Source organism: Melospiza georgiana, chromosome Z (genome assembly GCF_028018845.1).
Source record: "Melospiza georgiana isolate bMelGeo1 chromosome Z, bMelGeo1.pri, whole genome shotgun sequence".
Taxonomy (NCBI): domain Eukaryota; kingdom Metazoa; phylum Chordata; class Aves; order Passeriformes; family Passerellidae; genus Melospiza; species Melospiza georgiana.
Window position 1 is genome coordinate 13,935,530 of NC_080465.1, and position 25,998 is coordinate 13,961,527.

At 41.2% G+C, this 25,998-nt stretch overlaps 1 protein-coding gene across 4 annotated transcripts in view; it reads left to right on the forward strand.

Moving 5' to 3' along the window:
• The first annotated feature begins 20,083 nt into the window (after nt 1-20,083).
• PTBP3 (polypyrimidine tract binding protein 3) overlaps nt 20,084-25,998 on the forward strand; it is a 43,199-nt gene continuing 37,284 nt past the window's right edge. For all 4 annotated transcript variants that reach the window (XM_058043542.1, XM_058043546.1, XM_058043543.1 and 1 more), the window contains exons 1-2: nt 20,084-20,171; nt 23,755-23,847. The gene's annotated coding sequence lies outside the window, so the exon portion shown is untranslated. The remainder of the gene's footprint in view (nt 20,172-23,754; nt 23,848-25,998) is intronic.

Genomic DNA, 25,998 nt, shown 5'->3' on the forward strand with positions numbered 1-25,998 from the left:
TTTTTCCTAGAAGAAAGTGAGAACAATTTACTGCAAAGTAAAACTTCCCCCTCCACACACACATAGAGACACATCATGCTGTGTGTGAAATGCCCACAGCCATTTGATGCACTGTGCAGCATCATTGCAGAAAATTAACAATGGTTCACCAGGAGTAGGTGTTTCTAAACTAAGAGATGTTCTTGTTAGTACCAGACAAAGTTCTCCCTAATGACAGGCACAGCACTGCTTGATCAGCCAAATGTTTCCTGCTACTACACAGCTGTCAACTCTTCCAGCCACAGTTCCAGGGAAAATTCAGGCTGTGAGCACTTGGGTAAGGCCAACAGCTTCAGCCTTCTAATCCATGCAGAAACCTCTCTGGGAAGAGGCACTTTCTTCACAAAGAATTGCCTGAGAGGCCACCTTATAGAGCAGTTATTTTATAGATCAAAGGGAAAAGACAGGAAATATGCCAGCAATCAGAACTACCATCTTCTGATCTATGTGGTATTCTAATGAACAGGTCAAAGAAAAATTGTTAGAATATGTTCTAAGCTGTCTGAAGCACTTATCTGAACATTATTTTTAAAAAAACAGTAATAAACCAGAAAATTTTAAAAATCAAAGCAACAAACCCACAAACAAAACAAGCAAACACAAAATAAAATAAAGAAATAAAACTTTCCAAAACAAGGATGTAAGCCAAGCCACTTGAAAAAATACCAATTAGATATTCAGGAGAAGAGGAATTTAAAACAAATTAAGAAACCTTGTTTTTTAGAACAAACATAAGTACAGCCTTACCACAGTGAAATAATGTCAAATACCAGCAGGACTGTCAAAAAAAAACAACATGATTTATTTTTTACGAAGGAAGCCCGTTAATAATAAGTGACAGTGAAACACAGTGAATGAAAAAAGCTGTGATGGTAATGCTTGGAGCAATGATTTAGGTTTATAAGTATTCTTGATTAACAAATATTTATTGGAGCATGAGGAATATAAGATAAGCATATTCAAATACACGGGATCAAGACTCAATCAAACAACTCCAAAGAAATATTAGTAATTAAACTTGTTCAAATAAAACCAAAACCTTATACAAAATGATGATACAAAATTGTGGCTTCTGTATGTAATTGAGTTGAAAAAAATCGGTCTACAACCAAATATAATGTGGGTTAAAACTAATCTAAAACAAGGGGACAAAATACAACGCAATCCCAAGCCCAGAAAAAGCAGGTGAAGGAGTTTTCTTTGTTACCTAACTGACACCAGAAGATTATAAAATATCACTTCTCATTAAACCAAAGAGAATCAGTATCCACTGGCTTCAGGAGGTTTTATTATAAGGAAAAGCTGCCTTGGTCTGTGCAGTTATTGCCATGAGACACTGTGCAGGCCCAAAGGTCTGACCCCAGGGATCTAGCTGGCAGCTGGGACTTGACAACTACAGCCTGTGATAGCTGCACTGGTAGCAGCCCCAGTTAGCCATTCACCACTTTGCTGGTAAGGCACTGCACTCCTGAATCCTCAGTCAGCATCAACTTCCAGGCCCTCATCTGTGACCTCTTCCACTTCAGGTTTCTGCACATCCTCCCTAAACTACAGTTTAGGGGTTTTGCATAATCTCTTATTGAGATTTTGATTCTGAAGTTCAGCTGTCAGAACTGTTTGGCCATGTCCAAGGTCCTCTGTTTCCCACTTTGGGTGTAAAAAAGCTGTTGACAAGAATTCCAGAAAACTGAAACACTCAGGTTCACACCAAAGTCCTTCAGAACACCTCAGTTTCATATGCACAAACTCAAGCTGATGGTGAGTTTTCTTAGTATTTCTAGAAACATAGAATCATAGAATGTTTTGGGTTGAAGGGATCTTAAACATTACCTGGTTACAACACCTCTGCCGTGGGCAGGAACAATTTCCACTAGATCAAATTGGTCACAGCCCCATCCAACCTGGATTAGAATACTTCCAGGAATGTGGCATCCACAGCTTCTCTGTTCCAGTGCCTCCCACTCTTACAGTAAAGAATTTCTTCCTGGTATCTAACTTAAGATTACCCTCTTCAGACTTGCAGCCATTCATTCTTGTCCTGTCACTACATGCCCTTGTAAAAAGTCTCTCTCCTGTCTTTTTTTAGGCCCTTTACATACTGGAACTCTCCCTGGAGTTTTCTCATCTCCAGGTTGAAAAACCCCAACCCTCTCAGTCTGTCCTTGTAAGAGAGGTGCTCCAGCCCCTGCTTATTGCCATGGTTCTCCTCTCAACTCATTCCAACAGGTCAATGCCCTTATGCTGAGGACCCAGAGATGGGTTCAGCATGCCAGGGAGGGGTCCCACAGAGCAGAGATTGCCATGCTGGTTTGGATACAGCCCAGGATATGGGCGAGTTTAGACTGCCAGCACACAGTGGCTCACAGTGCTGCCAGCACCCAGCATTGCTGTGTCACATCCATCCTCTCATCTACCCCAAGTCCTTCTCCTCAGGGCTGGTTTCAGACCATTCTTGGTCCAGTCTGTGTTTGTGCTTAGTAGTTTTTGACATTTGCATAGGCCCCTCTCTCAAGCCTGTCCAGGTCCCTCTGGGTGGCATCCCTTCCTCTGCAGCACATTGACTGTACCACACAGCCCAGTGTACAGTACCACACAGCCCAAACTTGCTGAGGGTGCACTGGCTTTGTCACCAACAAAGACATTAGGGGCTGTCCTACACTACTCATCACTGGTCTCCACATGGACATTGTGCCAGTGATCACAGCTCTTTGAATGCAACCATCCAGCCAATTCCTTATCCACAAAGTGTTACACGCACCAACTCCAGTTTAGAGACAAGGATGTCATGTGGAAGAGCGTAAAATGCTTTGCACAAGTCCAAGACAGATGTAAATCACGCTTCCTTCACGCATAACTGCTGTAACTCCATGGTAGAAGGCCACCACATCTGTCAGTTGTGATCTGCTTTTCAGCAAAGCCATACTGACTTCATTGCTTTCACTTCAAAAAGGGAAGTGAAAAACATTTGAATGACCCTAAACTTCTTTTAGTGCTGCATTCTTTCTTATAGCTAATTGGAAACTATATTGCTTTCTTCTAAGAACCAGAGTTCCCTTCTCTCCACTCACAATGAGATGCTAAAAATTGTCTAAGAAAGCAAATAATCTGGCTCCATCCTTTTTATAACAGTGCATTTCCCTTCTCCTCAGGTGATTGATAGGGTGCGCTTAAGGATCTCTTTCACAATTTTTTGCTAGTGAACATGTATTCTTCAGAAACAGTTAACTTGTTCTTTTCTAGCACATATTTTGTGCTATTGAACAGGAATCAACAGATTTTTCTTAACAGTCTTATGCCAACAGCTCTGTGGAATTTTACTGTGATATCACAGTGAGAAGATAAAGCAGCTGAAATGAAAAGTTTTTTATAAAGCAGTATGCAGTGTTTCTCTGTGTAAAAGCAATTCAGATTAGGAGTGGTGCAACTAAAAGCAAGCTTCTTCTCTTTCTTGCAAGAAATTTCTATGATAAACCTTTTGTTAGTCTCTGTTACCTAATTTTGTATAGTGTCAAAAGGATTATTTAATTTTTTGCCAGTACAGCTGTGCTCAGCTATAAGCATCAGCACTCTGGAAGATTCCCTAATCTACATCATTCATGGCAGCAAAAGCTTTTCAGTGTTGAGCACACCAAAGTAACAGGCAATCTCGCGGTTGGGATATTTCTATTTTGACTGTGTTTCCACACTGCAGCAATGGTGAGGACAAAGCTCTGTGCTCACTTTGTGGATTCTGCATGCTTTAGCTTACGTATGTAATATACAGAAAACCAAGGGGAAAACATAGAAGGAATATCTATGCTATAACCTTCAGAGTAATATCTCAAAATAAGTTGATATATGGGGAACACTGATTGTAACATCTGCACAACTAAATGCAGATGGCTAGAAAAATTTGTGACTAAGCCAAGTGTCCATGGATAATTTCTTATTTCTGTTTGATATCTCACTGACACAGATCTTAAAATTGTTTTTAAGAAAGCCAAGCCCACAGAAAACCAAAACAAAAGCTGAAATAGAGTCATTGCCTTCTTCAAAGTGAAGTTTTTAATAAGTCTGTAATAAATTACTGGTGAGTACAACTAGCATAAAGGCTAGGCTGACAAAAATCTCACTACATAACATATTACCTAAGGTGCAGCCTTCCCTTTGTACATTCACATACTCAAGCATACAAAGAACCAAAGGGCCAATGTAAACATGAAGATTAATTAAAAAGACTCCTGCTACATTCTTCCTTCATTTGATATGCTGAGGCTAATTGCAGACAGGGCCAGACCACCTGTGCCAACCACAAAACTCACTGTTTCCATTTCCCAGTGCCTTTGAAAATGAGGCGCTCCTATTTCTACCAAAATTGTTTGTACAGCTTTAAACCATGCAGGCTCTTAATAAATGTATCTTATTTTAATGCAGTCCAAAGCATCAGATTATGAGTAGCCATTTATGCAGAAGAAATTATACATTCTTTAAAAATCTTGTGAGCCATTTAGAGTTCCCGGCCTTGTAATTTTTTTCAGGAAGCTCTATTTAGCTGGTGTTCTCATAACTATGAGAGCTATGGTGTTCCATAGCTATGGATCTTGACTACAGATGGGCAAGAAATGCAACAAAAGAAGCATTTCTATGGGGTGAAAAACACTATAGGAAAAGGGACTGGATTTCAGCATTTGTCATGCTGTCAGCAGCAGGAAGAAGTAGGGCTGTGCTATAACCGTGCACTTCTTTATGAAGGATGTATCAGAAAAGACATTTCAAAGCATTTTTTCTATCTTTATTGAGAACTCCACAAGACAGACCTTTCCCCCACTACTTTCAAGACAGCCAGCTGTGAAAATGAGTCACATTGCTAGCACAGGATAGGACTACTCTAAAGTGATCATTGATCATACCAGCTTTAATATGTCCATAGGAGAGGCACCTAAATCTTGGGGAAAAGTCAGTATTCAACAAAGGCTGCGAAATAGTGTCTCTTTGGAAAAAGAAATTTTAAACAAAAATTAAGTACCATTAAAACCATGTTTCCCTAGTTTTAAAAGAAGGCTGGCAGCTTCAAATATGTTCATTCAAACATGCTTAATTACTAGTAATTAATAATTCATTACTAATAATTAAGGACTGTTGTTGCTGTCTTGTACAAGTGTTTACAGAAATTAGCTGCGCAAGGCCTACACTGGCATGTTATTAGTGTCCACATGCACTGCGCTGTTAAAGACCATACTAGAGGCTGAATATGTCTCCAAATACATGAGAAATACTTCAGAGCCTAAAGTGTGCATACTTCTCTGCTGTAACCAGAATAAGACTCTTCAATTTTACAAATTACTTTCTATAACATTTCTCTTGTAATTCTGAAATTTGTGAAGGAGGCAGTGTAATGCAGCGTATCTATCCATGGTTCATTGTTTTGCCTCTTTCAAGACAGAATATTTACTCGAGTAGGTGAAATACACTTCAGATCTTCACAAAATTATTATTTCCCTTGCTTAGTGTGTATTTAAACATTTGAGGTTGAATAAGGTTTCTTCCCCATTGCCATGATACTCTCAACAACTTCTGACCCCAAATGCTGCCACATATAAAGCTTGTGCCTGGGGACCCAGCTTAGGCTTTGAACCTACAGAAGGATCTGCCACCCAGATGAAAGCTCAGTTTCTCTCTTCTCTTACCATCTCTTTGCTTATGAGATGCAGACATGCAGCTTTAGATTGGATGGAGAGGAAAAGGAATGGCTGGAGGACAACTGTGAAACAGAAGTTACCTCTCTTCCATCCTTCAATAAGTGTGACTTCTGTAGAGCAAGAATGAATGTCTGACCATGCCCTCAGTGTCATACTGGAGATCAGTGTAGAGCAACTCTGGCAAAGCAGCTCTGGAGATTCAGGTGATTTGAATGTCCTATCAGTTTTCATATAACTGTCCTGAAATAGTTTTATTCACAGCATCCTTACAAACTCTTTTAAAGAACTCCAGAACAGTACTAGTGTTGGAAACACCTGAAAAATTTCTTTGTACATGCCTCTGGCAAAGACACATATGCCCATCTATAGTGCTCTGTCCCAAGGAACCATTGAGACTGGTCCAGCTCCCTTCTGGGAATTTGGCAAGAGTTAGACAAAAAAAGGAACAATTTGGCACACTCTGGCTTTTGTACTTACTCAAGGTTGTACTAGCAGGCTAACAAGGGTGCTTACTACAGATAAGGTCTGACTTTGTTCTGACGTCTTCTAGAGTGAGGTGAAGCACAGACCATTGTGACACTAATCACCTTGGAAGGACACAATTTCATAGGTAAAGAAACAGGTCAGCTACATGTTCAGTCCTGTTCATGTAACATGTGCTGGAGGTCCCACTGGGTTCTGTAATACTGACTGAACATTGGGAAAACTGGGCCTGACCCTAAGTGCGCAGTATTCAAAAACATGAATTTTTAACAGGGGTTTGTTTGTTCCCATGTTTGTTGTGATTTTTGTGCATGTAAATCTATTGGAGATTTAAACAAATGGCAAGGTAACAAGGAACAACTGACATCAGATGAATAGTGAATCTGCTCCAGGCATGCAAGATTTACCCTGAACATATCTATGACTATTCTTCCATGCACAAATGTCTGAATATGATTTAAATTTTAAAATATTCACAAATATGAACTAAGTTACAACCGTAAGGATTGTCTCAAAACCTTATGTATTAGTATTTAATGTTCTTCAAAACAGTATTATTGTTAAAAAAGCTCTTAAGTAGTTTCTTTAATATAACACCTGCTGGCAGGAGTTTTTCAAAAGACATTTTTAGGTATACCCTCATGAACATGAAAAAGTAAGATAAACCATTTCTCTCTGTCTCTCAGAGTTTACAACTATGTTACCTTGGTTTTAACCACCTTTCCTGCCCACTGCTGCCAAATACTTCCTGGTCACTTTTACAATAATAATACAGGAGAAAGTTAGTTAATTAACTCCTTTCTCACACAATACTCCTTCAAGCCTTCTAAAAAATCATTGTTATTGGTACAACTGATCACATCTTATATTCTACAAGTTCTGAAAACACAGTTTGAAAACAGAAGTAGAAATAGAAACACACTTAAGGATTTAGCCCAGTGTCCCCACACAGATATTAACTCTTTGCAACTTTGGTCCAGTATCTCATAGAGCCTGAATTAAGTCCTTGGATCTCAGTACAAAAGACTTGCAGAATTAGGCTCTGGTTCTTAAAGTACTGCCCTTACTGTAAGTCAGATTAAAATGACCACCATCCAGTGCATGATATAAATTTAAGTTCTATTTATAGCCAAATATTACATTTTTTATTCCTTCAGACTGTAAAGAGCTCTTGATATCCCAGTATATTATAACTGAAATAAGGCACATCCTCTAAATCTGAAGTCTTCATACTATGGTCAAAGGATTTTTGAACTTGAAAACAATAGGGAATAAATATTACCAGGTATTACTATTCTGTCCAAAAGGAGGAACACAAAAAAATGCTACAAGAAACATATAAAGAGACTGTGTACTGAAACTGCTTGACAAAGTTTCTCACTTGTCAAACATTTCTGAGGAGCAAGAGGACAACACTGGAGGATGAAGGGGACGGGAAATGGGTGCCTATTTGGAGAGGTAATAAAAATTCCTCCTGACCCCCATTACCTACCCAGGTCCACTTCCGAATAGGTATGAGCCTCTGGACCTAGAGGGTCAGCCAGAGGGCAGAAGAAAATTATCTGCCCAGAGAGCCTCCCTCACACTTCTGAGGGGAACAGAGTGCCCCATATGTCAACTGGACCCACTGCACAGAGAGGTCTGTTGCCTCCCTGGGGCCTGGGTACAGAATACTACCAAGAGACTCCCTGGGCTGATTCAGCCCTCTGATTATTACCGACTGCTGATACTCCAGGCTGGCAGTGATGACACTGAAAAGAGGAGTGTCAGGGCAATTAAAAGGGACTTTAGGGCATTGGGACAAGTAAGTGATAGGGCAGGAGTGCAGGTAGTGTTCTGCTCAGGTCCTTTTGTGCAAGTGAAAGGAATAGGAGAGCCCACACTGTCAACAAGTGGCTTAAGGGTAGGTGTCATGAGCAGAATTTTGGGTTCTTTGATCGTGGGGCAACTTTTTCGGCACCTGGCCTGTTGGAACCAAATGGGCTCCATCTCTCTGTTAAGTGCAGAAGAATTTTAGCTTATGAACTGGTGGAACTTGTGAGGGCTTTAAACTACATTTGAAGGGGGAAGGGGATGTATCTGGGCTGTCTGGAAGCAGGCCTAAGGGTGGTAAGCCTGAGTTAGGGCTGAAATCAGTAGCCCAGCTGAGGCGCATATATGCCAATGCACACAGCATAACAAACAAGAAGAGCTGGAGGCCGTGGTGCAACAACAAAGCTGTGATGTAGTCACCATCACAGAAACGTGGTGGGATCACTCACATAATTGGAGCACTGCAGTGGATGGTTACAAGTTCTTCAGAAGAAACAGGAAAGGGAGAAGAGGTGGAGGGGTGGCCCTTTATACTAAGGAGGCTTTTGATGCCATGGGTATTGAAACTAATCATGATGAAGCTGAATGCCTGTGGGTAAGAATTAAGGGAAGGCCAACAAGGCTGACATCCTACTGGGAGCCTGTTATCGTCCACCCAGCCAGGAGGAAGAGGTGGACAACTTATTCTCTAAGCAGATGGAGAATGTGTCAGGATCACAGCCCTTGTTCTTGTAGGTGACTTCAACCTACCAGACATCTGCTGGGAACTTAATACAGCAGAGACAGAGACAGTCCAGGAAGTTCTTAGAGTGTGTAGAGGATAACTTTTGTCACAGCTGGTGAGGGAGCCCACCAGGGGAGGGACTATGTTAGACCTGCTGTTTGCAAATAGAGATGGGCTGGTGGGAGATGTGGTGCTTGGAGGCTGCTTGGGGCAGAGTGATCATGAAATTACACAGTTCTCGATATTTGGTGAAATGAATACCAATAAGACTTTTACGCTGGACTTCTGAAGGGCAGACTTTGGCCTATTCGGAGACTTAGAGAGTTCCTTGGGAAGCAGCCCTTAAAAACAAGGGAGTCCAGGAAAGGTGGGTGTGCTTCAAAACAGAGATCCTGAGGGCACAGGAACAGACTGTCCCTGTGTGCCGAAAGATGAGTCAGCGAGGCAAACATGCAGTCTGGATGGGCAATGAGGTTTTGAAGGAATTTAGGAAAAAAAGAGGATGTATCATCTTTGGAAGGAGGGTCAAGTCCCTCAGGAAGTATTTAAGGGGCTTGCTAGGGCATCTAGGAAAAAAATTAGAGAGGCCAAACTCAGTTTGAACTTAACTTGGCAACTTTTGTAAGGGATAATAAAAAATGTTTTTACAATATTAATAGCAAAAGGAAGGGTAAGACCAACCTTTGTTCTCTACTGGATGTGGGAGGGAACTTAGTAAGTGCAGATGAGGGGAAGGTGGAAGTGCTTAATGCCTTCTTTGCCTCAGTCTTTAGTGGGAAGACGGCTTGTCCTGAGGACAGCTGTCCTCCTGGGCTGGTAGATGGTGTCAGGGAACAGAATGGTCCCCCCATTATCCAAGAGAAGGCAGTCAGAGACCTTCTGAGATGCTTGGATATTCATAAACCTATGGGCCCAGATGGGATCCACCCCAGGGTGATGAGAGAGCTGGCAGATGAGCTTGTGAAGCCACTCTGCATCATTTACCAACAGTCCTGGCTCACTGGTGAAGTTCCAGATGACTGGAAGCTGGCCAATGTGATACCCATTCACAACAAGGGTGGGAAGGAGGATCCTGGTAATTATAGGCCAGTTAGCCTGACCTAAGTAAGCCCAGGCTAAGTAAGCCTTATGTGGTAAGGTAATGGAGCAGTTTATATTGAGTGTCATCACAGAGCACTTACAGGATGGCCAGGGTATCAGACCCAGCCAGTGTGGATTTAGGAGGGGCAGGTCATGTTTGACCAACCTGATCTCCGTTTATGACCAGGTGATGCACCTGCTGAATGCAGGAAAGGCTGTGCTTGTTGTTTATTTGGACTTCAGCAAGGCCTTTGACATCATCTCCCACAGCACACTCCTGGAAAAGCTGGCAGCCCACGCTTGGACAGGAGCACTCTTTGCTGGGTTAGGAATTGGCTGCATGGCCGGGCCCAGAGGGTGGTGGTGAACGGTGCTGCATCCAGCTGGTGGCTGCTCACCCTGAGGGGTGTCCCTCAGGGGTCTGTGCTGGGGCCAGTTCTGTTCAATATTTTTATTGATGACATGGATGATGGGATTGAGTCTTTCAATAGTAAATTTGCAGATGACACCAAGCTGGGAGCGTGTGTCAGTCTGTCGGAAGGTAGGAGGGCTCTGCAGGGACCTGGAATGGTGGGTTGAATGGGCAGAGTCCAATGACATGGTATTTAGTAAGTCCAAGTGCCCAGTCCTGCATTTTGGCCACAATAACCCCCTGTAGCACTACAGACTGAGGACGGTGTGGCTGGACAGTGCCCAGGCAGAAAGGGACCTGGGGCTTCTGCTCGACAGCTGGCTGGACATGAGCCAGCAGTGTGCCCTGGGGGCCAAGAAGGCCAAGGGCCTCCTGGCCTGTGTCAGGAACAGCGTGGCCAGCAGGAGCAGGGAGGTCATCCTTCCCCTGCACTCAGCACTGGTGAGGCCACACCCTGAGTGCTGTGTCCAGGTCTGGGCCCTCAGTTTGGGAAGGACGTTGAGTCACTTGAGCGTGTCCAGAGGAGAGCAACAAGTCTGGTGAGGGGCTGGGAACACAAACCCTATGAGGAACGGCTGAGGGAGCTGGGGATGTTTAGCCTGGGGAAAAGGAGACTCAGGGGTGACCTTATCACTCTCTACAACTTCTGAAAGGTGGCTGTAGCCAGGTGGAGGTCGGTCTCTTTCACCCGGCAGCAGCTGACAGAACCAAAGGACACAGTCTCAAGCTGTGCCAAGGGAAATATAGGTTGGATATTAGGAAAAATTTTTTTGTGGAAAGAGTGATAAAGTGGAATGGTCTGCCCAGGGAGGTGGTGGAGTCACCATCCCTGGATGTGTTTAAAAAAAGATTGGATGTCACTCCCAGTGCCATGGTCTAGTTGAGGAGTTAGGGCATGGGTTGGACTCGATGATCTTGAAGGTCTCTTCCAACCTAGTGATTCTGTATGTGATTCTGTGTGTGTGATTCTCTGGAAGGAGCAAAAGTAAAAGCCTGGGAGGATGGTGGATTGTTTCATTAGTCTGTCTTATCCAGCCAAAAGCTGGCACAGGCTTCCCAAAGAGGTGGTTGATTCCCCAAGTAAGAGGAATTTGGAAAATGCCCTTAATCAAATGCTTTAATTTTGGTTAGCTTTGAAGGGGCCAGGCAGGTGGACAGGACGATCTTTGCAGGTTCCTTTCAAAGATTCAACTCCTATTCTATTCTATTCTATTCTATTCTATTCTATTCTATTCTATTCTATTCTATTCTATTCTATTCTATTCTATTCTATTCTATTCTATTCTACTATCTCTTGTCGCTTATCTGGAATATACTAAAGACTGAGTCCTGTGGGAGACTTCCTGGGCAAACACAGAGTGCATGACTAGCCCTGCCCTGAAAAATGGGCAAGCCAAACAGAAGCAAGAGGGTGGATACATGAAAGAGCAGACCAACAATGCAGTCATTAATACAGCTGTTGTAACTCTTATAAAGTATGATTTTGATAGATGTTCATCACCTTTTGATAGCATTACCCAACTTCCCCAAATGAACATCTTCCCCACCTGTGTTCAAGTACAGTCATACACAAAGTTGATTAGTCATTCCTTAAAACTATATGAGAAAAATGAGTCATTAAGAAAGAAAAAAGAGAGTGGAAAAGCATTCTCCTAAAAGCTGCGCCAAATCTCTATTAGTCAGTTCCTAACATTCACTTCATCTTCTGCTAGATTATCACCTTTTTGTTAGTGTTACTAGGTCAAGTGTTTGTAAAATGGGACTAATCTGAGCTGGCAGAAGCAGTCTTCTCAAATAAAACTAAGGGCACCCTTTTCATATTATTTTCCAGTTCAGCCTAAAAGGCAAAAGAACTCCACTTCTCATGTTCATTTTGCAATTTTCTTTTTCACCTGACAGTTAGTTAAAAAAGCAGAAGAGAACTATGACTGGAAATACAACCTCACATAGGCAGATGTAGCCTTGTAAATCTCGCAGGAATATGGATGGCTTCCTGAGCAGAAAGGACAGGGCTTATCAAAAGATCATTCAGAGGAGTCTATGAAAGAAAGAATTTGGTATAGGAAAGAAAGCCTAGGTTTAAGTCTACAGTACACACTGTTACCAGCAGCAACTAAAAGCTCTTCCAATGGAGGAGGCATAAGACCAAGACCAAAATTACCACATTTGGTCTCAGTCCTTCAGCACTTTTCTAGGCAGTTAGGCTGTGACCTGATAAAAGACACAAACAGACACTATGCTACAGCCTAAGAAATTTTGGCATAAATGGCTTAGTTTAGAAACGACGTATTATTTAGATCCATGGGACTGCAAGCAGAGAGATTAATCTTCAGAAATTACCCATATGCCCTGACCTGTTTGTGACCACACATAACCAAAACACATGAACAAACTTAAATTCAAACTCTGCAAGTCTGTGAATTCTCTGGTACCAAGTAATTCCAAAGAGCTGTGGAACAGAATTGTTAACTATAGTAAAAAAATACATACAAGTACACTGTGCAGTTGCAAATGATCCTTATTCCAGATGACCAGAAATTAAACATATAGCAGCTGTTTCCCTGGCTTAAACTCCTCACTCAGTCATGTGTATGCTGGTACATGTAGCTATTTACAAAGTTCATATGAGATAGTGCTTCTGTATCTGTGAAACAAAGCCTATAGAACTAGAAATAGTAATTTTCTAAGTGTAATGTAGAAATGAACTCTAAAATCACACTGGAGCATCCTAAGGAACAACTAACTAATGACAGATGTATAAAAATAACAAGTCGTGAACATGACACTCTTTCAAATTAATCGAAGTCTGAAAGGGACAATATGAATACTGAGAAAATTTAAATTGCCACTTACCTACCAAAAGCAGATTATTTAATATTTGGAAAGAAAAAAAGTATAAGTATGCTAGATACATAAGTATTTTACGTATTCAATTGTTTCAATTGTTAGAGCCATGCCCTGATAGGAAATTTGGTTCGTTAATGAAACTTGCTACTATAAACACTGGAAGAATGTCAAGAAAATTCTTCAGGGAGAAAAAAAACTGTGCTGTGTGATAATGATATTCCACTATAACAGTTATCAGCTAATTGGCCATCTAGGAAGCTCTGCCATTTCCCTGACACTTCCAAATATGCAACAAACAAAAAAAGCTTACCACTGGAGGGTATTGTTATGCTAAGCTGTGGAAGAAAGGCACCCGGAGGTGCTAACAAATTTATTACACAGGTCTTATGTCAAGATGTAGCAGGAAGGCACATGAAGGGGGCAACAAACCTGTTATGGCCATGTGGTGCTGTTCACACAATGAAGTACAAAGGCTTCTTTACAAAAAAGATGTGATCATTTCTCCATTATTAGGCACAGCAGTAGCCTCAGTTGATGAAAAATTGAACAAACTTATAGAGTTTTACAGAAGATAAGCTGTACCAGAAATCCATGTCACAGAATGTCAAGATGTAAGTACAATAAATTAGTCTGCGTCCTAAAAAGTAGATGCTTAAAATAGGCAATCAGTCAACAACCAAGTCAGGTAAGAAACCCTAGGCCAAATGATCTCCAACTTTCACAGTTTCATTACCAAAACTGTTACATCCTGAAGATATTCTCATTAGCTACATTAGCTATATCATAACTGTAAGTACTTGTAAAACACAAAGCAACTAATGCAAACAAGCCATTTCCATCTGGGGAAAAAATGGAGTGAGAAAAACATGAGACAGAGTGTTTTGATGTTATCCAGAAGGCTTGGGGGAGGAATCTCTTTCAATAGAAGATGATATCACTACTCTGTGTCCCATCAGGGGAAAAATAGTAGGAATATTTCTTCATCCAAAAGCAATGTCTGCTTTTCCAACAAACATTCTGGTCAAAGGAAACTCTGACCATTAGTTTTCTTCCAAACAGCCCTTCACCACTAGAGAAGATGAAAAACTTTCTTCTGGCTTCTCTTCATCCTGATATCCCATCTTCTTTCTCCCTTTGAAATAAACAGAGTCAACAGGAGAGTCCACACCCAGTATGACCCTGTCAGAAACCTTGATGACAAATAGCTTTTGGTTTCTCTGACAAGCCTCTCCCAGAGCCTACAGCTACACTTTCTGACTGGAGTCTCCATTTAACCTCATGTCTGTGCCTTCAGTCTCTGCTTAGCTACATCATAGGTGCTCTTGCCCCTACTGTGCCTGAATCATTGTTTGGATTCACCTGCCTCCAGTGCCAGGGGACAGCACTATATTGCCAAGGCCACTACCTGGCCTGCCTTGTGGCTGCTCTCCTCAAACCTTCTTTTGGGAAAACCAGCCTTTTCTTGCTGCTACCTGACCTTTCCATGATGAAAAGACACTTGCCTTTCTAGAAAAGCCCCACCTGTCCTCACAAATAGGTTGGTAACTTCTGCCTCTGGAAGTCCTCCTTAATAAAAGTCCTTAAATGCTCTGATCTGTCACATCTGTAACACTTAATAGGTTTGTAAATGGTGGCAGTGAATAACTCAATTCAGCATAAAAAAATGCAATGGGAAACAAGATTTATAATATTCCCTGACCATCTCCAAGCATGTATTGTGAATTAGAGGGAGAACATACCAAAATTTTTGATGCACCCTCAAAACATACCACCTCATTAATGATGCATTACATACATACCCAAGATTCATACTGACTGGATCCTGGGAGTAGGCCAGTGAAAAGGACTTAGAACTTTGCTGCCATACTCACTGCAAGGACTCCTATTAAATTTTTCAATTTTTTTTGTCCCAAGGACAAAGAGTGTCGCAAAACAGACAGATACAACAGGAAGTGTTTGGTACTGTCTTATCAGCATTGAAAAATGGTTATCCTGAGAGCTGAAACAGCAAGTACTCCTCTTGCTCTATGCCTGTTTTTTGTCTCCTGATCCTGTGCTCTATGATTCAAATGGCTACTTTTGAGCTTAAACATGGATTTGGGGTGACCTTCTGGGTTTCGTCTGAACTGGCCAATGCCAAATATTTATTTTAAAAACAAAATGTATTTACCTCACTGGGGCTAGGGGCTGCATGTTCTAGATTTTACAGATTCTGTCAGTTCTATGCACAAATACTGATTTTGGAGCATAATTTTAGGTCCCAAATTTGCTACATTTTGCATCAGCATTTTCCTTTAAGGTCTAGGAACAATCAAAAATTTTATATCAACAAACACAGTCATAATATCTTTCAATTTCTGCCATTCTTAAATATTACACACTTTTTCAAGGCTCTTGAAACCCAAACTCTGCCAAAGCCTTTTGTTGTTATCACCTGATCTTTTGCCACCTCCTAAAGCATCCAAGGATCTTGCCAGCTCTGGACTAATTTGAACAGGCTATAGTTAACAGGTTAGCTATGTTGTTTCCAGCACTGGTCATTTAGTCAGTACATTCCAAGAGGCAGACATATATTAATTTGTTGCCATGTGCCAATAAATGCTATTTAGGTTTACTGTGATCTTAGAATGATTCTGCATTGAAATCAGGAGATTAAACACGGTCTCAAATGCTACATTTTCCTCATGTGAGGTTATTACAGACTTTATAGTTAAACAGTGTAGCTAAATTCTTTAATGGCAACTTAATGCATGATTATGGCAAGAGCACATGTATTTTAACACATCACAATATGAAATTGTCACTTTGAGTATTTCCCTTAAAGGAACTGGTTTAGTCAGAGAAAGCATCTACTTTTGCTTCTCTCCAGAAGTGATGATCAGAGTCAAAGATGCAGCTTTATTTCTGACTCAGTGCAGTGAGCAGTTTGGGGGAGTAGCCATACCCTAGAGGAGCTGCCAGCCTGTACAGTGCACAGTAAACCTGAGAGGGGTAGGACCATGGAAGTCCATGGCTGCTCTTTCCAGATGTCTGCTGTTCTACACTACTGTATTAATCTTATAATAAACCAAAAAAGGTGGAGGAAGTTACCTTTTTAAATGCAGATTGTGGAGTGACTTTGCAGTTTAGTTGCACCACAACAGCTGAGGATATGGTAAAATTGCAGTGAATTGCAGGGTTTAATAAGGACTTTTATTTCTTGAGCTACAGTCTCTAGCTGAAAGCCTTGTGTTGTCAGGCTGCAGCAAGTCAAATGACCTAGTCAATGACTACCCTGTTAATAAATTTCTTAGGGTTTTTTTTTTTCCAGGAAACTAAACAAAGAAGTTCCTACTATAAGTGGTACTATATAGTATTCTCAGAAATATAATGGATCTGGTTACATAAACATAACATACTACAAAGAACTGGAGTTTTAGTAGAAGAATTACCTGAAAACCAACAATGTATCCAATTATTCTGAGTAAATAGGAGCTACATAAAATGGATAATAGGTCCTCATTGAATAGAGAGCAGCTTAGAAGACCTTTTAGCTGCCAAATATTAATTTATGTCATAAACACTCAAAACCATGGAATTACAACTACAACTCCAAAACACAAAACCAGGTAATTTGGTTTTGGTTTGTAAACAAGTGCTAGCAGTATGGACAACAACAATATCAATAAGAGAAAAATAGAGTAGTTGTTATTTTCTTTAAACTTGATAGAATAACATCAAAGACAAGTAATTTTTAGTAAAATATGGTGTTGCTAATACCAGATAAACATAGTTTGTTTAAAATGGATCGGTTTGGCTAAATGCATCTGTCTACTCGTATTTGTAGGCTGAGCAGACAAAATATCATGCACCCAGGCCCTGATGCTATAATTGGATCTGTGCATAAAGATATCTGTTCTTCCTTGAAGTTCTATCTAATTAAATCACACTATATACCTCTTTAAAGTAAACAAGACCATCATTCAGTTTATATGAATGTATAAAAAAGGCAGCTGGAAACAACATATCTGTTCAACACAATCACACACACCCAAGTTATAGAGAGCACAACTCCACGGACTTCCCTAAAGTTGCAAGAAACATGAATTTGACATAGGTCAGGAAGAATACAGTTTAAATTAATGAGAAAAAGAGAAAAGCTACAGACATAACAAATCAGAGAAGCAAGTTGAAATTAATAAATAGAATAAGGGGACCAATTAAAAACAAACAAACAAAACCACAAATGAACAAAACTTCCAAACTGAAAACAAACATAAAGTCACTAAAAGTGTGACAGGTGAAGTAGGAATAGTACTCCCAAAGCCCAAGTTTGCTTCCTAGAAGTGTTTTCCCTCACATTATCTTTATCTCTCTTTCTCCCCTTCACTGCTTGCCTCCCAGGAAGGGAATGATCAAAGTTTTCTCCCTTTGTGTTGTTCCCTGCTTGTGTTAGCAACCAGCTCACAGGCCCTATCACAAAGGATTTATTTTCTTTCTCTATTATAACAATCTATCAAACTTTCTATTGGCTTTGTGAATTGTAGTTGAAAGCTAATTTAAAAGCATTCTTCAATGGCAGCAAAGTCTAGATTACTGGCAAAACCCACTTCTTTCTATTTTTATAATGTACAGAGCAATTACAGGAGAACACTTATAGTATTTTCAAATTACGTTGTATATTTAACTTGTAACAAGAAACATGTGTGCTAAGGGATGAAACTGTATGTCATTTTTCACAATCTGACCTCTAAAGAAAAGTTCTTTCAAAGGACTCAAAAATCCTTAATTTTTAGATTTATATACATATAAAAATGTAATTACTAACATATATAACATATATTCCAATACATTGGAAATATTGAATATATTCATATATTCTCATATGTTTATATGTATGTTCTCATATTAGCATATCTAAAATAGATACATTGATAAATATTCTCATTTCCTTTTCTCATAATAACTGATTCAAACATAATAATTTCTGAGTCTGCTGTTATGTCTAAAATTTATTTTTGACCCTTATGTTAAGACTAAAATTCTTTTTTTTTCCAAAAAACTACTCACCAAAATACTTTGATCATGGTGACTTGTCCTGTTCCTGTAGTTTGTGGGGGAACAGAAAAACAAACTTCTAGATAGTCCTGTATTCTTAGGAGTGAAATCTATCATACTCACAGGACATTCAAGAATTGTCCTGTGACTGTAATCCATTTGATTGAGGCTACACTGTTAACAACATAGCCCAGAAAAAGAGTTAGCTCGAGGAAATCCACCCTACACAGGACATAACCAGAAGAACACAATTCCTTGCAGTTACATGAAACACAGATGTCTCTATCTGGTATCTCCAGGGCACCTCTTGCCCTTGGGCAAGGAGCAGGACGTAGATACAGCTCTCTTGAACTGCCCAGAGCCACAAGTATGTCACCAGACCTTGCCCAGCATCACCCAGCTTCCTGCTCTACTCTCCAGTCAGGGGACCAGACATCTGTCCCCTGCACCCAGGGAATGTGGACTTCTGAAACTCTGCTCGGGGAAACCCAGGCTGGAGATGGCATGGAAATCTGGTGTTACAGTGTGAGTAAGGGAGTGTAGCTGTGAAGGGGCCCTGATCCCAGCTCAGGTTGTGCAAGGTTGACTGCCAGAGTGGCTCCTGGTCAAGTAGGGAAGTTTCCTTAACATGTGGTTCAGTGAATTCACAAACTCACATGTCCAGCTTTTACAGGGACAGGGGCTGACCACCTTTTAACAGCACAACACCCAGCACTGAGGCTGTACCACACAGAGGAAAAGCACAACCAGCATCCACGGCAGGGCTGGTACCTGAATCCCATCTTCTGATGCCGGGTGAGTGGCAAGCTTTCTCCCTCTGTCCTGGCTGCCTCAGGTGCTCTGTGGGACCCAAAGGGGAGGAGGTCCCTGGGGCCCTCAAGGGATGATGAAGCTTCTGACCTGTGGCTGCTGCCCTGAACCTTGCAGCACTACAGGCTGGGGGAGGAGTGGATAGGAAACTGCCTGGCAGAAAAGGACCTGAGGTGCTGCTTGACAAATGATGGAACATGAGGCCATAGTGTGCCCAGCTGGCCAAAAAGGACAATGATGTCCTGGCTTGTACAAGCAATAGTGTGGCCAAGAGGACCAGGACAGTGACCATCCTCCTGACCATCACTGGGTACTGCTGAGACTGTGCCTCAAGTCCGGCTTTCAGTTCTGAGCAGGAAAGACACTAGGGTTCTGGAGAGAACCCAGGGAAGGAAAACATAACTGAGGAAAGGTTTGGAGCCCAAGTCTTCCGAAGAGCAGCTGAGGGAGCTGGGGATGTTGAGCCTGGAGAAAAGGAGGCTCAGGGGAGAGAGACCTTACCACTCTCCACAACTGTCTGAAGGAAGGTCGAGGTCGGTCGGGGTCGGTCACTTCTTCCAGGCAGCCAGGGACACGACAAGAGGAAATGGCCTCAAGCTGTGCCAGGGGAGGGCATCAGGAGGAACGCTTTCACAGAAGGGGTGATTAAAGTTTGGAATGGGGCTGCCCAGAGTAGTAGTAGAGTCACCGTCCTTGGAGGTGTTTAACGAAGGACTGGACGTAGTGCCATGGTCTAGTTGACATGGTGTTCGGTCACAGATTAGACTCGATGACCTCGGCGTCTTTTCCAGTTTAAGTGATGCCGAGCGATCGATGCCTTGTTCCCGTGCTCCCGCGGCGGGCGGGCGAGGCCGCGGCATAGTCCGACCGCGCCCCACAGCGGCGGGACCGCCGCACTGCGCAGGCGCCACGGAGGGAAAGGCCGGGGGGGGCGCGGGCCCTCGGTGCGCCTGCGCCGCGCTCCGCTCCGGGGCGGCCCCGCCCGCGGGCGCTCCCCGCCCGCCCCGCCGGGCCGTGCACGGGGGTCCCGCTCCGCCGCCGCGCCGGGGCCGCGCTGAGGGGCGGGCGGTGGCCCCTGGCCGCGGGGAGCGCCCCAAGGGTTCCACCTGGTGCCGCCTCCGGCGGGGGAGGGGCAGGGCGGTGACCTGCACATCCCGGCTCCTTCTTCCTCGGAGCAGCGGGGGTGGAGAGAGAGAGGCTGGGGGTGGTTCTCTCCGCCCCCGTCGGAGGGAGCGGAGCGAGGGGAAAGGTGGGTGTCGGAGAGGGGCCGGGTTTCGGAGGGGCCGGGCTTGGGGTGGGGATATTCCCGAGGGCTGCTCCGCCAGGTACTTGTGGAAGGAGGAAGCCGGCGACCGTCGCCGAGCTGGAGCTGAGGGGCCGGGCGCTGCCGCGGGGAACTTTGTGGTACTCAGGGCGTGCGGGTCTGGCTTCCGTTCCCTTCCTCTTTCTTTTTCTCTCTTTTTCTCCTAAGGCGGCCGGCGTCGCGTTTTCCCCGCGGCCGTGGCCAGGGCCGGTTTCCTGCCCCGCGGGGGCCGCGGGCCGGGATGCGCCCGGAGGCGCCGCTCGGCGGGGCTGGACGCGCTCCCGACCCTCCGCGGGGCGGAGGTGCCGGCCGCTGCTCGGGGCCTGCCCGGGTTTTAAACTTTATTGCGGAGTTACCCCTAATAAGGTGGTAAAAAATCCTTTGGCGCGCGGGTTAGCGGTGGATCGCGATGAGTTTTTGGGTATTTGCGGTTTCACGTGGTAGTTGAAGTTTAGTACCCCGAGTCTGGGGGGTGCTTGTCTGTAGCAGAGAAAACGTGGAGCCGCTGCTATTCGCCTTGTCGCTGGTGCCTGGTTGAAGTGCATATGTGGAAGCGAACTGATTGACATCTATTCTGCGGGGTTAATCAATAATCAGGATGGTTATTCATGTAATGCATTTTTATAGACCTTACTGAAAGCCTTGACTATGCAGCAGATTGCTACAGGGATGAAGTTTCTACAGCATTGTAGTCCTCAGAAGATAAAAATATTTTAAACAAGTCTGAATTATTGTGCTCTCACTGCTGGGATAGTGTGACGGTAGCTGGCTGTTTTATGTCTTGATAAAGTTTTGCAACTTGAAACTAAGTAATAAACCCAAGTTCATTGTGTGTACTGCTAACTCCCCTGGCTACTTTTTAAGTGAAAATTTGATTGCTGATATTTTTCCTTTACCTATTGATATTTCAAAATCCAATGTCTTGGCCATGGTGGGAAATTCAGCTGTCCCAGGAAACTAACCATGCCCAATGTTTATTTTTTTCATTGTAACTGTATGCAGAGGTGAAATGTTCACGGAAGTCAGCGCTTCCAACTTCATGCAAAGATGTAGATGTTACACTAACTTAAACTTGTGTCCTGCATGTTGGTGACTTGTAAGACCTTTGCTGTTCTTAAAATCTAGGTATTCTGATACAGAAGTTAAGGCTTCTTTTTCCTTGTGATTCAAAAAATTTCCTGACACCTTTTAACACACTGTGGTAGTAGAAGCCTTTATAGGGAGACATATTGATGAGAAAAGTCTTTTATAAGTTATTTTTGAAAAATTTAATTAAAATTTATACTGAGTAATTCTGCTATGATCAGCATTTTTTCACATTTGTTTTAAAAATGCAAATCTTTAAGAGAAAATTAAGAAAGTTCTCACTGGAGTGAGAATATTTCTTTTATTAATTTGTCAAATGTGCTTGTAGAGGGACTTGTAATTTTGTTTTTCCTGTGTTCTGTTTGAGAATGCAGGGATGCTTTTTTGGTGTTGTTTTTTGTTTTTTTTTTTCTTTTTTCTTAAGTTGTGGAATTGCTGTCTAATGTGGGTGTAGGATTCCTGTCATACAATTAGTATGATGCCCACTTTTCTAAAGTATTTTTTTCTTAATTTTCATGAAGGTTTTATTATTTCAGTTGAGAAAGGAGGGAAAAAGAGTCATGTATCAGCCCCGAAATACTAAAAAGATAACTTATGTTGACATTGTTTCTGGGTAGAAATGATGCAGGTAAAATATATGTAGTTCTTAAACTGTACAAATCTAACATTGCAAGGTAGAACCTCCCTAAGTACCTTCCTTTTGAGAGAGTGAAACAAAGACTAGAGACATATTAAAGGTGTAAACATAAACTGAGTGTTTTAAAAGAAATTTTCTGAAGTAGAGCCTTTATGTGTTTCAGTGAAGATACAGGTGTTTGGTGATAACTACAAGTTTGAGTATGCTCTGAGATACTAAGTGCTGCCTGTGACACTTCAGGAAGTTTTTGAGTGATTTGGAACTGTTCTTTTTTTGTTAGAAGATGCTAAATACCTTCTGAGAATCGAATGCCATTGGTTGATCTCCAAACTGTTAGTTGAAAATGCAAGCTATTGAGGTGTTGGTTAAAACTGCCCTAGTAAACCTAAAGTAAAACAAAATTTTCAGAAGCTGTCTTGTGACTTTTTATTTTCAAGGGCATTTAATCAAAAACTAAAAAAAAAAAAAAAAAAAAAAAAAAAAAAAAAAAAAAAAAAAATTACACTTCATGCTGCTTTAATACAGAAATAAATTTAATTTCTTAATTAAAAATAATTTCTTTCTGTGGAATGCTGAGGCTAATTTAGATCCAAACCTTATATTTAATAAGGGTGAGAATATGTAAAAGTAAGCACAGAAAAATAATTTTTATTTGGATCAGAAAATTTCTGTAATAAGCTGTGAGAATTTCAGTTTTATGACAAAGAAATTGGTTATTTAAGCTTATTTTGTTAGCAGGAATATGTGACTCAAGTTAAACTTAAAAATTTAAAGAAACAGAGTGGCATGAACTGTAATTTTTTGTTGGCTATCAAAAGCAGACCAGATATGTACCTAAACCTATGGGTGTTTATAGTTGAGGTTAGTGGCCTCCTTGTGGATTAGTAAGAGGGAAACCCAGTAACAACACTATACACACCAGCGGTGTTTCATTTTCAAATTAAATCAGTCATTCTGGTGCCAGATTAAATCTTCAGGTAACAAGACTTTGGAATTTTGGAAGGTAATGCTCAAGCTTTTTAAGGGTCATCAACCACTTCCTTCTTATTATCCATAGATTTCTGGCCCAGAAGCCTTTTTTAAAAATTTATATTTTACATAGAATTACATAGTTTTTTTGCTATAGTTGCTTCATAAATACCTGGTTTTAACCCACTTTGAGTTAGGTGCTTGTGGAAAACAGGTAGTATAGCCTGGTATGAATGAAATTATCTCTCCTGAGCTTGTTCACTATGCTGTTCACTCCCAAATCTTGTTTACTACTACTGTCTGATATAATCAGAAATGGAAATAATCTATCACAATCAGAAACATGAAAACAGCAAAATATGAATAAATCTCTTCGTTTCCCTGGCAGTTGTAAAATTGCTGTTCATTTGATTTGGTCTGTAGTCAAGACAATTAATCTGCTTTGTGTACCCTGTCCGGGGAGATAAGGAGTTGATTTGGGTTCTACCAGGGAGTATTTATCAGGTTTTCTGCTGAACTAATCCTGTGTTAAGTGATAAGCACAAGTGTGTGTTTGTCAACTTTCTTTTAGAGAATATCCCAATTAAACAAAACATGTGTCAAAACAGGATGAGAGTTCGTTATATCATAAAATTATGCCTGCAGCTGTTGTTTCAAGTTGCAGTTCTTAATTCTTATGCACTCATTAACTGTTGCATGTAACTGCACTTTTGCTTTTGGTTCTCCTGCTTTTGACCATTGTGTATATTTTGTACTTACAGTTTCATTTGGTGCTGCATATTTTTTATGAAAGACTATATTTAAGAGACTTTTTAAATTTCTCTTTTCTCATTTCAGCATGTGAAAATTGTTCCTATTTCTTCACGTCTGTGGACGAGAGTTTTACGTTGGAGTTAGAGGCAGCATTTTTGAAAACTCTTTGCAGAGTGGGTAGGTGAAAAAGTATTTTGTCTACTCCTGTTGATACCATTCTTCCCTGCTCTTGCTGTTTCCCTCTTGGCTGAAGTTGTTGAAACTCAGGTCTGCTGCCAAAAGAGCAGCACCATCCTCAACAGTGCATTTCTACACCTCCCTCATAGTGTAGCAAATGTCATATGTGAACTGCATGGTAAAATAAATTATTCTGGTACCATGCTGCCTTGCAGTTGTTAGTCACTATGATGAGAGCTGTGAAAACACGAGGATGAGGAATGACATGACTGCCTTTGCTCTCTCTAGCCATAGATCAGCTTAAACTGACCAGGAAACCACACCCTGAATTTCTTGTGAAAGCCAATGGAATGAATGCTCATAAGATTCAATAAACCAACCATTATCTTTGCAATTAACTTCCTTAATCACACTGAACTACTAGTACTTTAACTTGTTGCCATTCTTATTCATTAAAAGAGATGGTCTATGACATGGGCATTTAAAGTCAAGGAGATGATAAATTATTCCTTCTGCACAGTGAGTAGTAGAAGCAAAGGAATCAGAATTGTGTTTACACATGTGCAGTTTGTGAAAGTGTGCATACTTCATACAGCTGGAGAGGTGTATGGTGGGCTCAGTGCTCTCTATTAGGATTCTACTATTTAAATGAGATGTTAACTGTTTTCTTGGAAAGTGGATTGCATTAGTCACAGGAATAAGGATGATCTAAAACTAGTTCACATATAGGCAGTAATCAAATCTTACCACTGTATGGCAAGATCAGGGAATGGTAACCCTTTCCTTGTCGGTAGGTTGCATGGTAGATACAACTGAAGTGGCACATGAGAAGGATGTGACAAAATTTTAGAGTATTGCTCCAGCTTTTGATCCATCTTACTAGGTGATTCCTAGACTGCAGTTCTTTGGAAAACACAATAAACATTTTTAAAGCAAGAATTCAAGGCACATTTTTACACATGTCCAGAGTGATAACATAATTCACACTGCATTTGAATGTGTAAATTATGCTTCAACACTTTGAGATACAGACTCCCCTATCTTAAAGGTCTTTTCCAACCTAAATGATTCTATGTCTTCAGGCTTTTAACCATAGTGTTTTCTAGGCTAAACATAAATACTGTTCAGGAGTCAGCATGAAATGCATGGTGGTGCAGTGATTCCAAAGACCACTGAAAATGAAAAGAATATAGCATCCAAGTATTTTGTTGACTTGTAACATTAAGAGGTGATGCAGTTAATGAATAAATTGCATGTAGTCCCTCTTGGTATTTTTAGGCCTTCTTTGTCTTTCTGATTGTGCTCAGTTTAATTAGGAATTTTTTTCTCTTTTTTTTTCTATTTCTGTAGGTTTTTTGCTGGTTCACTTCCTCATTTTATAACACAGGATACTGAATTCATTTTCTCACTCTTTTAATTTGTCAGTTCATCTGTTTTGATTTTCTAGTCTCTAATTTGTCTTTCTTGCTGCATCTATACAGACAAGCTGTTTGTTCTGGTCTTGTGTTACCGGGAAAACTACTCTAGCTTTTGTTGTCTGTGCTTTCCCCTTCATCTCAATTATCTGTCCTTTCCCAAAACACAATTAATGTTGAAATAATTAGTGTGAAGTTATTCGGTACATAGTATATCACCTTGAATAGGGTGGAAACAGTAGTGCAAAACTTAGTTTCTGTGAAGGAAACTTCTTGAACTCAAAAGTAGGTGATATGCTTGTTTTTCACTTGATTTCTGTCAGTGCTGGAAACTTTTTTCTGTTTAATAAAACCTAGTAGAGAAACTGAGATGTCTTAATTGTCATTAGTTTGAAATTCTGTCACAGAAGATTCTCTTTCTATATAATTTTCTACTGCTGTGTACAGCCCTGCTTATAAATGCACAATAGTTTTCTGAAATAGAAAACAAATGTATGGAAGTAAAACTGAGTGCTTTAAAAGTGTGAAAGTAACTTGAAAATAACTCTTCATTGCTGAATCTTTCCTGCAGTGCTCCATAGTATACTGTCTGTAGGGAGATCAGTTTGCTCAGGGTAATTTTTGTGTTGCTATCACATAAGTTTCAACTGTATGTGTGTATATTTGTATGTATGTACAGTAATGGGACTTCTGTATATATGAAAAGGTCACTCTGTCTGTACTGGTCCTCTGTAGC